At 36.3% G+C, this 14041-nt stretch overlaps 1 protein-coding gene across 4 annotated transcripts in view; it reads right to left on the bottom strand.

Annotated features, from left to right (window-relative positions):
• The window catches only part of NRIP1 (nuclear receptor interacting protein 1), a 107392-nt gene that overhangs the window by 67913 nt on the left and 25438 nt on the right, over positions 1 to 14041 (bottom strand). Inside the window, exon 1 of one of the 4 annotated variants that reach the window (XM_070367644.1) lies at positions 4325 to 4380. The exons of the other annotated variants lie outside the window; for them this stretch is intronic. The gene's annotated coding sequence lies outside the window, so the exon portion shown is untranslated. Of the gene's footprint in view, positions 1 to 4324; positions 4381 to 14041 lie in introns of those variants that run through there. 4 annotated transcript variants of the gene reach the window in all.

Raw genomic sequence — 14041 nt, 5'->3', positions numbered from 1 at the left:
TATATAGGTTGAAATCCTCTTTCTACCATTTAGTAGCTGTGGACCCAGGCAAGTTATTTAATCTCTGGGCCCCAGCTTCCTGATTTATAAATGACAAAATAATACATCAAAATTTTGCTATGATGATTAAATAAGCTTATAGAAGTAAACCATGTAAAGCATTTGGTATTACTGCTGTTATAGATGAGAAGAGACATCATTTGGCCCAGAAGTTTTTAAGTCAATCTCTATATTTTTCATTAGCTTGGACCAGCTAAAGAAACACACCAGACAGCCATGTTGATCCTTTGGTGTTAGTCACTCAGTTGTGTCTGACTCTTCCTGACCCCATGGACTGTAGCTGCCAGACTCCTCTGTCCAAGGAATTCTCCAGATTCTCCACAGTCTGAGCCACCAGGGAAGCATATACAAGCATAAACTCAGACATTAAAATACTATGACAGTATTCATAGATGAGATGGTTTTATTTCTCAGAAGACCTTGTGTTTGCAATTTTGCCTTGTCTTCACTAGATGGATTACTAATAGTTGAACTGGGTACAGTTAGAGAGTAAAGAACTTGGGAAAGCAAAATTAAATGAATTTTTCCATGAATAGCAACTCATACACAGTTTCCCTTTTATAAAATGAAATAAACTCTTCACTTGAAACTTCGTTAAAAATATATATATATAAAAAATAAATGCATTTAATGCATAGTTTTAAGTACATAGTGGACAAAACACATGAACAAGCATTTTGTTCAAAAAAACACAAGTGTTGAGTACCACGTGAAAATATGTTCAACCTCATTAGCAATCACAGAAGAACAAATTAAGATAAGATGCCACTACATTAGGAAAAGTTAAGAATTCTGAGAATTCTGAGTTTTGGCAATGATTTGGCTCAACAGGAGGTTCTGATATATGACTAGTGGAAGGTAAATTGGCCCAAAGGTTTTGGAAAACAATTTGGCATTACTCCATAGAGTTGAACATTCTCTGTGCTTCCACCGTTAGATATGTATCCTCAAGTTTGCACATGTACACTAGTACACATATAAATGATGGCTGAATCACACATAAACACACACATCTGTATCAATGCATAGATACATCAAAACATATATCAAAAATGAGTAAAACAAGCAAACTGAAACCCTCCAACAGTAACCCAGATGCCCATCAATTGGATAGCAAATAGATCCATGCAATGGAATATTAGTCAGCAGTGAAATAAATGAACTACAATTACATTCAACAAAATAAATAAATGTCAAAGAAACACGGTAAACAGGGAAAAAGAGCCAAGTCCCAGAAGACTTACATAGAATGTTACCAATTTTAAAAAACTTAACAAAAAAAAACAAGCATATTATTTAAGGAACCACATGATAAAAACCAGTAGTATTAAAAAGAAAGTAAATGATGAACACAAAATTGAAGAGTGGCTGGGGGTCAGGGAGGGCAGTTCGGGTAGAGACACAGGCAAGGAGAGGCACACGCTGATAGAGGCAACTGTGTTAGTGAAGTTGTGATTCCATGCTGGTTGGTGGGTTCTCAGTTCATTACTTTGATTTTGCATTTCATGATTTAAATTTATACTGGATTTACATTATTCACATTTACATAATAAAAAGTAAGCTGCTATGTTTGGCAAATCAGAGTTTTACTTTGACAAGAATTTTGTTTAGGTAAAGCATCTTAATAACTTGTACACATGAACAAATACTAACTGCCAGACAACAGATTTTGCTAACTCTCCTTTTTAAAAAACAAAAACAAAAAAACAAAACAAAAACAAAGAAGTATATAAAGAAATGCAGTCCAAAGAACTTGAAAGTAAATTTGCAGATTAAAAACTTACAGCCTGGCCAATCAAAGAATGAGGCTAATTCATATCTACCATCAATTTGGTCTCAAATAAGATAAACACAAATGCTAGGTTAATTACTGCAAATTTGCAGAACACTGGTCGTTTTGGAAAAATTACTTAACACAGGAATAGGTAAACTGAAGCAATTCAGTATACTTCAAGTTCTGAACAAACAGATTCCCCCTCTAAATACGCACATTTCCCCTCATTGGTCATATAGGCCAAAGGTCATATATTCACCAAGCCTGTGCAAAAACGTGAAAAGAAAGGCCTAATCCAAGTTAAAGAGCAGCATTTCTTTGCTCGCGAAATAATTTCTTGTATTTATTCCATAGTACTTTTACCTGACAAAACAATTAGAATTCAGTTTTCTCAACAACCTCATATTAATAGAGCACATTTTATCAGGCAATGTCTACTTCATGATCCATAATTTTAAGTTTTTAAATAAATTAGAAATGATAATGTTCTAAGTAAGATTTTCCACCTAAATATTTCTTGAGTACCTATAACACGAGTCAAAGGTACCTATAAAAAGGTACTTGACAAGATGCTTCTCAGCATTTTATGTGATGCATGCAGTTTGAAAATCACACCTCTGTGTGGCATCCTTGTTAAATGCAAATAGGTGCAATAATCTGGTTAAAAGATATCTTGGACTAATTCCTCTTCAAAAGAAAAGCCATTCATCCTGATAAACTCACCTTAAGATGTAATGTATTGATTTCTCTTCTGACTTTCTTACTACTGAATGATATGCCTGCGCATTAACTAGAGGCTGTATGATACTGAGGAAGCTGGGTCGGGGGAAGATAGCCTGGACAGTTAACAATGCATGTATTTAGAAGGATCATCAATTGCACCATGTTCAGAGGAAACAGACGTATCCTAAATTTTTATCACTGGTTTTTGTGGTGTATTTCTTTTTTTGATGTGTGCTTTTAAGAAGATTTGGGGTTTCAAAATTGGGGTACTGACTCGAATAAACATATTTAACATGCAATTTTTGAAACTAAAACATAGTAGGCACTAGATAAATGCTCAGTGTATAAATGCTTCTTTGAATATTCTATTTTAAAACCAGTTCCAGTGTTTCCCTGTATTTGTTCAATGGAATATAAAATATCCCTCTGCCCCGCTCTGGCCCCCCTGCCACATAAACCTTTAGTTCCCCATTTTGTACTCTCTTCTTCCTTACTGTTGTTTTTTTTTAATACATACATTTTTAAAAGCCATTTCCTATTATTAATGGCCAAATTCATCCTTTTAAAAAATACATATTGATCTGTCTTCAAGAAATATTTATACAATTATTTATTTGACATGTCAAATTTAAATGTGTCAGTAACTGAATCCCTGTTCTTCTAATCTCAGTTAATATTAACTCCATTCTTTGAATTGTTGAGGCCCCAAACCCTGGCTGCCATCCTTGCCTCTCCTCCTCTCATACCTCACATCCAGTTCGTCAGCACATTCTGTGGGCTTTGCCTTAGAAATATCTAGAGTCACTACTTCATTCAAGTTACCCTCTATTGCCTCGATTATTACAATAGATTCCTAAGCTGTTTCCTTGCTTCTGTTTTTGGTCTACTTTGGTCTACTTAACGCAACTGCTACAGTGATTCTGTAAAAATGTTACACTGGGTCACTCCTCTGGTCTAAACTGTCTCCTGGCTTTCCCCTCTGACCTCACTTCCTGTGATCCTCCTTAGTCACCCCATTCCAGCCAGCCACAGGGCATTTGACAAGAACACTCATCTCCCCAGAGAGCTGCATCATCAGCTCCCATACCAACACAGCCTTTACTCAAGGCATCATTCTTTCTGAGTGAGAGACCTTCCCTGGACAAAATCTGCAACTTCACGCACACCCCATCCCAGACTTTCCATGCTCCCTTCTCTACTATAATTTTTATCTATCATTTGATCATAAGATAGCATGAATTAAATTGCTTTATATTTTTGTCTATTTCATCATAAGCTCCAAGGGGGCAGCGATTTTTTTTCCCTTTTGTTCACTTCTCTACACTCAGGGCCAAGAAACGGAACACAACAGGCATTTAAAAGTAAATGTATTGAATGAATCAAGTCATGAGTGCCCTATATTTCACAATCTCCTATGAAAATTTGGAGCAATTACTAAAATTGTGACATTCCCTAGCTGTGACAGACCTGAGGCAACCTTCTCAAAGACATACCTCCTCGTTTCTTACTTGCTGGCAAACGCTCACCTTTTTATTCTTAGAAGGTGAATATTGATTAGGTCAAGCTGCTTAAGACAAGCAATGTTTATTCTGCCAAAAAGGGGTGTATGCACAGGCATATGATGCAATTATGACCAATGAAGTTTACTAGAAAAGGTTTTTCCACCACCTAAAAAAAAAACTAGCATGGAAAAACAGCTCTCTTGGAACCATGAAGAGTGACATTGTCAAAACACTGACGATGGTAGAGAAGAAATATGGAAAATACCTTGTGGGTCCTTGATAACATCATCATGACAATTAAACACCAGTACTCCAAACTTCCTGTTGGGTGAGATGATCTACTGATTATTTAAGCTATTTTAATAAAGTATTCTATTACTTATATCTTAATCAATACAGAAACATTTTTCAAATATTCAGTTTCCTGAAATGTGTCAAGTCAAACTAAAGTGAAAATGGATGTCAGGTGTTTCCCCTCTTTTTTATGCTGCATGCCTAGAGAGTATGTCATATGACAATAAATAAGATCTCTAATGAGAGTTATATTTTCTCATCAGAATAATTGTATAAATAGTGTTTTTGTTCTTAACTAAGAATTGAAAATAAACGTATGACCATGTTGTCAACTGCATGTTTAACTTAAATGCAGAGTACATCATGAGAAATGGCAGGCTGGATGAATCACAAGTGGGAATCAAGATTTCCAGGAGAAATATCAATAACCTCACATATGCAGATGACACCTCCCTTATGGCGGAAAGTGAAGAGGAACTCAAGAGCCTCTTGATGAAAATGAAAGGAGAATGAAAAAGCCAGCTTAAAACTCAACATTCAAAAAATGAAGATCATGGTATCTGGTCCCATCACTTCATGGCAAATAGACAGGGAAACAATGGAAACAAGTGACACACTTTCTTTCCTTGGATTCCAGAATTACTGGGGACAGTGACTACAACCATGAAATTAAAAGATACTTGCTCCTTGGAAGAAAAGCTATGACCAACCTAGACAGCTTATTAAAAAGCAGAGACATTACTTTGCCAACAAAGGTCCATCTAGTCAAAGCTACGGTTTTTCCAGTAGTCATGTGTAGATGTGAGAGTTGGACCATAAAGAAGGCTGAGCACCAAAGGACTGATGCTTTTGCACTGTGGTGTTAGAGAAGACTTTTCGAAGTCCCTTGGACTGCAAGAAGATCAAACAAACCAATTGTAAAGGAATTCAGTCCTGAATATTCATTGGAAGGACTGATGCTGAAGTTCCAATCCTTTGGCCACCTGATGCGAAGAGCTGACTCACTGGAAAAGACCCTGATGCTGGGAAAGACTGAGGGCAGGAGGAGAAGAGGGTGACAGAGGATGAGATGATTGGATGGCATCACTGACTCAATGGACATGAATTTGAACAAACTCCAGGAAACAGTGAAGGACAGAGAAACCTGGCGTGCTGCAGTCCATGGGGTCACAAAGAGTCAAACACACAACTGAACAACAACAACTTTTACAGATGGAGGAACTGGAACTCAGAGCTGTGGAGTGAGTTGCCCAAAGTCACACAACGGGTAAGGGTGCACCATGATTCAGATTCAGGTCAGTGTGCTGCTATAATACATTCCACAAACCACTACCCATTAAGTCTCCACAAGGTCAAAGTAATTTCCTTGGTCAATTAGTGTGATCATTTCTTGAAAATTTTTTAAATGACCAAATTTTCTGCACCCAGAGCTATGCTGAATACACACACATATATACACTAGTTCTTACTGCCTCCACTAGCCTCTTTAAACAAAAATATATTTCTAGAGTAGTCTGTGTGTTGTGTGTTAGTCACTCAGTCATGTCTGATTCTTTGCGACCCCACGGACTATAACCTGCCAGGCTTCACTGTCCATGGAATTCTCCAGGCAAGGATACTGGAGTGGACTGCCATTTCCTTCTCCATATATGCAGGGTGAAAAGAAAGTGAAGTCGCTCAGTCGTGTCCGACTCTTTGCGACCCCGTGGACTGTAGCCTACCAGGCTCCTCCGTCCGTAGGACTTTCCAGGCAAGAGTACTGGAGTGGGTTACCATTTCCTTCTCCATAGAGTAGTCTAGCTTTTGGCAATTTTTATTAACAAATTCACCAAACACAGTTGACCCTACGTTCAGTTCAGTTCAGTCGCTCAGTCGTGTCCGACTCTTTGCGACCCCATGAATCGCAGCACGCCAGGCCTCCCTGTCCATCACCAACTCCCAGAGTTCACTCAGACTCACGTCCATCGAGTCAGTGATGCCATCCAGCCATCTTATCCTCTGTCGTCCCTTCTCCTCCTGCCCCCAATCCCTCCCAGCATCTTTTCCAATGAGTCAGCTCTTCACATCAGGTGGCCCGAGTACTGGAGTTTCAGCTTTAGCATCATTCCTTCCAAAGAAATCCCAGGGCTGATCTCCTTCAGAATGGACTGGTTGGATCTCCTTGCAGTCCAAGGGACTCTCAAGAGTCTTCTCCAACACCACAGTTCATGTGGGTCCACTTATATATGGATTTTTTTTTTCAGTAAATATATTGGAAAATGTTTGGAGATTTTATAATTTGAAACAGCTTCAGACAAAGCACATAGACTAGAAATGTCAAAAAAATAAGAAAAAAGTACGTCATGAATGCATAAAATGATACCAGTCTATCCTAATATCAGGATAAGCATAAGGTGAGGGATATTTAAAATAAAATTAATGATGTGTTAGTTTTAACACTTCTTACAACTTTGCTTTCAGAGAATTATATTACTATATAGTATGCCCACAAACATAAACCTAATAGAGAATGCCATAAAAATTGTATAATGATTCATTCATTAGTGTATAGGTTGGGCTACTGCGAAATAACTGTATTGATTACATGAGGATACCATAAAGCAACCATACTGGTCTTTGTTATCAATACCTGAATTGTTATACCTGTAAGTAAATATGAATTTTTCTCATTATCTTTTCATGCCTGATGTCTAGTGTTAATGCACATAACATCTATAGCTTTTTACGTCATACAAGACAATACTGACGTAGACAGACAATTCAACTTAAGAAATGATGTAAACATACCATATGGATGAATATAGCACAGATTTATGCACTTTCTCTTCCTTATGATTTTTTTAATAACATGTTCTTCCCCTAGCTTACTTTATTGTAAGAATACAGTATATAATACATATAATGTACAAAATATATGTTAATTAGCTATTTTGGCAGTAAGGCTTCTGGTCAACTGTGGGCTATTAGTAGTTAAGTTTGGAGGGAATCAAAAGTCATATTCAAATTTTCAAATGAATGGAGGTAGGCGGTTGGCACTACAACTCCTGTCTTTTTGAAGAGTCACTGTACACAGTTTTGGTTACTACCACAGCATAAGCATCCTGAATTTTTCTTACTGGAATAAAGCCTGTTAAAACTTTTTGCAGGAAAATCTGTATGACTTTTTAAGTATCAAAAAAGCTGAGGAAATGTTGGTACTTTAAAATAAAATCTTGACCCAGTAAGAACTGGCACTAGGCCTTGTATTTTCTTGCAGTCAGCAAAAGTACAAATCTCTAAAAATTCAAATAGTAGTTAAAGGCATGCATTTTGAAGTACCTACATGTGTGGTGAGTCACTTCACAAACTCACACTTACTAAAAAAAAAGTGCTTTTTAAACCTGAATGTGTGAACGGAAATCACTTTTAAAACTATAAATGCTAGACAATTAAAGAAAAAGTAAGTCCACGTGGGGTTTTACTAATTGTTCTCTAGAGGGAAAAATTATTACTGATTGCTACGCACCTTGCTTTATAGGTTAGACGCATTTAGAAGCTGCTCTTTCTAACCCTATATTAATCCAGATCTTTGGAAAAATCAAATTAAGGCCAGTTTAATCACCCAGCAAAAGCAAGCAACTGTGTATTGCAGAGGGCCGGATTAGAGGAAGTGGAGAGAATTGGGTCAGTAGGTGGCAGATATTAACTGGTTCAAATTTGAAAGGCATTCAAAAGTATGACCAGAGTTTACAAACATTCTTAAAGTAGAGGAGAAACAACAACAACAAAAAGAAAAATGTATCATGTGTGGAAGAAAAAGTTCTAATTTAGAAGGGTGTTCTACTGAGTAAACAGTGCTTATCTGTAAACTTATTTCTTTTGAAAAATATAGAATTAACAACATTGTCACATTCTCTTTCTAGAATGTTACACTTGTGACAGGAAACTTTATTGCCTCATTTATCAATACTTGTGGAATATTCCTGTGATGTAGATTGTATCCCCATTTTGAAGTGAAATGGAAGTGGCTCAGTCGTGTCTGACTCTTTGCAACCCCACAGATTATACAGTCCATGGAATTCTCCAGGTCAGTATGCTGGAATGGGTAGCTGTTTCCTCCAGGTCAGAAAACTGAGACTCAGGTTAAGCAATTTGCTAACAATCTGCGTGGAGAGCTATGGGTCAAATATAAATCTTATGGTTCTCAGACAAGCATTTTCCTCATCACGTATTGAACTGTGGCCATGATGGTGGCTATTCTTTAACTGTCTGCATTAGAGGTAACAGAGAAATATATCCCTTGGGTTAATTATTTTGTTTGTAAAACCAAGAAAGAAAACAAACTACTTGTGCCTCCTCCAATGAGAAAATGGGAATCCTATCCCTTATAGATGTTTTCTTTTAAAATACAAGCTTATAAGCTAGTGACTGGTGATTATGTGATAAGGCTGTCAGGAAAAAAAAGTCTAAATCTTGAAAGTTGAATGTTTTAAATAGTTCATATATATTCATTTCAGACTTTTTCTAATGGAAAATAGCATGATAATCTGCATCTTTCATTAACATAACCAAGAGGAAGAGAAGCTATGCTATTATAGAAGACTTAAGCAAAAATATAACAATAATATTCTGTGCTCATCAGACTAGCGTTAAAGTGTATGTGACTTTCTAACAAATACTGTAATGACATTTTCACCCTTAACAGAAACTCATGGGAGTACTTAAATAAAACAAAAATGTTATCCATTTCTTACTTCCTGAAATTACCATGAAAATGGCAAGTTAGCAAGAACTCAGCATTAATACAATAACTCCATGCACATATTTTGAATATACTTGTCAATACAACTTTAGTAATTTTCTCTCTCAGGTTATATCCATTTCTATTAGAATAGATACAGACTGTCTTTAAGAATTTTTGTCTGTAATATAAGTAGAAAATGCTTAATATTTTCTAAACTTTATACCCTAGGTAACAAAGTAAGGGCCCTCTATACTGACTGCCTAAATACACCTGGGCAGCCTATAAAGTTAACCTCCCAAGCCTATTTAGTTGCCGAAAGAATGTTATTCAGCTGCATATAGTTTGTTATGAATAAGAAGACTTGGGCTTCCTAGGTGGCTCAGTGGTAAAGAATCCATCTGCCAATGCAAGAGACACAGGTTCGATACCTGGGTCAGGAAGATCCCCTGGAAGAGGAAATGGCAATCCACTCCAGTATTCTTGCTTGGGAAATCCCATGGACAGAGGAGCCTGGTAGGCTACAGTCCATAGGGTGGCAAAAGAGTTGGACACAACTGAGTGGCTAAACAACAAGGAAGACTTAGAGACCACAATCATTCCCTCTTCTTACTAATACAGTCTCTGTCACTACTTTGTGTCACCAGTATCTGAGCATTTAAATAAGAAGACCATAATGGGTCCACATTTTCAGGGCCTATTCTATGTGTGATGACAGTGCCTGTGTGTGTGCTAAGTCACCTCAGTCATGTCTGACTCTTTGTGATCCTAGGGACTGCAGCCCACCAGGCTCCGCTGTCCATGGGATTCTTCAGGCAAAAATACTGGAGTGGGTAGCCATTGCCTTTTCCAGGGGATCTTCCTACTCAGGAACTGAACCTGCATCTCTTACATCTCTTGTGTTGGCAGGTGGGTTCTTTACCACGAGCACCACCTGGAAAACACTGTGATGACAGCATTCGTGGTTTAGGATGCTGGTCCCATGAAAATTCATTTCCCCTTGAATGTCGATCTCTCTCTTTCTTTAAACTAATTTATAGCTATTATCAATGTATACATAACACTCAGATTTTGCTTTTGAGGGGTAAAAGATCTCTGAAAGGCAGAAACTTGTGCTATTCCAAAATACTTCTCTTAGCACTAGAACTATATCACAAAGGAAAAAACTTTCCCCAAATTCAGTCCTATTAAAAACCTGCACTAGCCAGGTAAGCTGTTTAGTCTTAAATACTTCTAGGAAAGAGAACTGACACAGATGGGGTCACCTTTAAGAAATTTATGGAAATCTGTGCAAAGATGTCCTTAAAAAAACTGTATTTAACCCTAATGTAATTCAATATGAGGAATTAAGGATCAATTTTGTAAAGTTAACAAGATTTTTAAATTCATTCATCTTTGAAACTAATCATTCTAAAAAGGTAATTCATTACTTTCACCAAAGGCATCTGTATTTTCATTCTTGTTTCAGGTGAACAGTAAAGAAACTTAGAATACACAATCAGCTAACATTAAATCAACCTTGCTGTCATTCAGGTAAAGAATATTGAACAACATTCTATATGCTTCACATTAAGACAAAGAAATTTACATGCTCAACAAAATTCAGTGTGGGGACTATCACAAACACTTGCGTCAAGCTCTGGAACCGACAGGTTTCTGACACACACGCTATCATTTCATCTTCACACAAACCGCATGCAAAAACTACTGCACAATAAGTTTAAATAACTTACATAATATAATGCAGGATGAATTTTTAAATCCTTTGATTGTTTTTAAAGCTCCAGGGTATATACACCCTGAAGTTGTTTTTTCATCAACACTTTAACTTACTACCCTGCATATGGGAGGCATCAAGCTAGGTGCTTTGTATATCCCAAATTTACAAAAGAAATGGTCCCTTCCCTTTAGAAGTTTACAATCTCACTGAAAAGATCAATAAAATAATGCTGTGTGAATGGTACTCATCAACTCCTGAGAGAGAGTGGAAGAGGGCGCTTGTTCCTTTCTCTAGGGTGATCATATGAATCACAGGAAGCACAGCGTTTTTGTAGAAAAAGAACTAGAGAGATAGAGAGATCACAACACAAGTAAGATGAAGACAGCCACAACCGTGGCAGTATAAGAAGTGTGCAGTTAACATGCTCAAGGATGAGGCAAATGGAATACGATGCAGGACCAGGCAGAAGTAGAGCCCGGCCTTAATCTTGTGGGCAAAGGTCTTTGTGTTCAGGGTAATGATTATCTCTTCAGAAAGTTTTATTGTGCTGTAGTGTGGAGAACATATTAGATAATAAACACTAAAAGGTAAAAGAGTGGTTAGGAAGCTACTACAGTAACTGTATAACAATCATGAAATACTAAAGCTTGATTTAGCAGATGGCAGTGGAAAAAGTAAGAAATCAAATCTCATAATTCTTTCTATTCTAATGAAAATGATTACAGAAATACTTGTATATATGGTCACCAGTTATAATGTGCTGAATATATAAAGGCATAATATAAAACTCAAAGCTTGCAAATAGACTTGCAGGAAAGACTGCTTAACTCATCTCATAAAAGCTACCAACGCTAAAATGGAATAAACACTTAGACCACCTCCTTTGAATGTATTCTAGAGTAACAAATACCATTCCTCAGTACTCTAAGTCTTTGATCACTTTATTACAGATGACCTAAAACTGAAACTTTCCAAAACTACATTAAGAAAATATCTATATAAGATGGAAAGACAACCTTTAATTCACCATATAGAAATTACTTCTTAAAAATCATCAAGGTCTGCCTGATTCATAGTAATTTTAAAACACAATGAATCTCTATATTTTACAGAAACACAAGGTATCTCTTATAGACGTACTTCTTAAGCTGATTACCATTATTTTATAACAAAATGGAAAAATGCATGTTTGTATACTCAAAAGATGAAAGACCTGATCATAATACTTACACTCTATTTTTAGAAAACTTCATATCTACATATTACTCTTAATTGAGATATACATATCAGTTTGATAAACTACTTTTAACTAATTCAAATTATCAAATGTATTATTACAAATATAATTGAAGATTTTGTTTTCTCTTCCTTCAAATACTCCCTGCCTCAGAAAGTCCATAAGGCAAAATTTGGGGAGTGAAAAATACACATTCAATAACTATTTAGTCAACAAACACTTATAAATACTTATGAGCTCCTTCTAGACATCCAGCATTCTCTTAAACCACTTTATTGAGAAAAGATTTAGCTAGAAAAAGCTGTACATATTTAATGATGAGTTTGGAGGTGAGTATACATTTGTGAAATATTGCCACTATCAGGAACCACATACACACACACACACACACACACACACCCCCCTTATATTAAGAACCCAAAATAACTGTTAACACATGCAATTATGGAAAGTATTGCTTAATAAGCTTTACTACTTATGACAGCCTTCCACAAATGACCACTGTCATAAATTAGTATTTCTTTATTCACATTCCAAATTCTGAACACTAAAAAATTTAAAACAAACCAAAGTGGTAGCAAAATCTGACCCAAGTTCAAGTAAGACAGCTTACAGATCTCGCGTCATCTCACTTGGCAAATATATTCATGAATAAACATTAACCCTCAAAATTTAGGTATTCTTTGAATATCCTAATTAATAAAAAGTCATAGATACATTTATATGCATACAACCTTTTCTGAGTTGCTCTACTGGAGAAGGAAATGGCAACCCAGTCCAGTACTCTTGCCTGGAAAATCCCATGGACGAAGGAGCCTGGTAGGCTACAGTCCATGAGGTCGCAGAGAGTCGGACACGACTGAGCAACTTCACTCACTTCACTATTCTACTTGGAAGATAGTAAAGTTACATCATATGTCAATTTATCACCCTAAAATTAAAACAGCCATGCTTAAAAAAAAAATAAAATTCTACTAGCATATAATCTAGAGGAGGAGAGACAATGTGGATCTGACATTTTGATTTTACCGTTGAAAGACACATTTTTCACACAAATGACCCCAAAATGCAGGCTAATTGCATTAATCTCGTGTTCAATTTTTAAAATGTAATTTATTCCTATACTGAAGGAAAAACAGGCTGTTTGAGACCTACAGAAACATAACCAAATTAGCATCTGCATGAAATCTTTGCACTGAATTTTTAGTATATTTTAACAGATATGAATTTAACTAAAGAAGTATCTTTATTAAAACATCCAAGATGTAACTTTATAACCTTACTGTTCACCAGACACATGTGGCTACTGAGTACTTTAAAACTGACTAGTCTGAACTACAATGAGATACAAAGTGAAAATACACCCTGAATGTGAAAAATTTAGCATGAGAAAAAGAATGTAAAATATCTCATGATTTTATACTAATTAAGCAATGAAATAGTATTTTGTAGATATCAGTATAAAATATTTTACAAACTTCATCAGCTTTTCACTTTATTTAATATGCCTTACTAGGACTTCCTTGGTGGCTCAGACGGTAAAGAGTCTGCCTACAATGCGGGAGACCTGGGTTCGATCCCTGGGTTGGGAAGAAACCCTGGAGAAGGAAACCGGCAACCCACTCCAGTACTCTTGCCTGGAAAATCCCATGGATGAAGGAGCCTGGTAGGCTATAGTCCATGGGGTCACAAAGAGTAGGACATGACTGAGCGACTTCACTTCACTCACTAGAAAATTTAAAATTTGAGCTAACATTATAGTTCAATAGAACATCTCTGCTCTATAAAAAAGACTGAGAAAAAGATTAATATAAAATTTCTCAAGTACCTATGTTCTAGAGTGAATGATTTCACTTAATCAGCAAGCAGATTAATATAAACCCAGATAAAGGTCACAAGAAACATTCATCATAAATGTGGAAGTACTACTTTGTTACTAAACATATCCAAGATTTTAGATAGTCAAAGAGGTTACTAAAAATTCAACAATAAAGTAAAAGGCTTCATTATA

This window comes from Bos mutus, chromosome 1 (assembly GCF_027580195.1).
Source record: "Bos mutus isolate GX-2022 chromosome 1, NWIPB_WYAK_1.1, whole genome shotgun sequence".
Classification (NCBI taxonomy): Eukaryota; Metazoa; Chordata; class Mammalia; order Artiodactyla; family Bovidae; genus Bos; species Bos mutus.
This window is presented reverse-complemented; position numbering and strand designations above follow the sequence as displayed.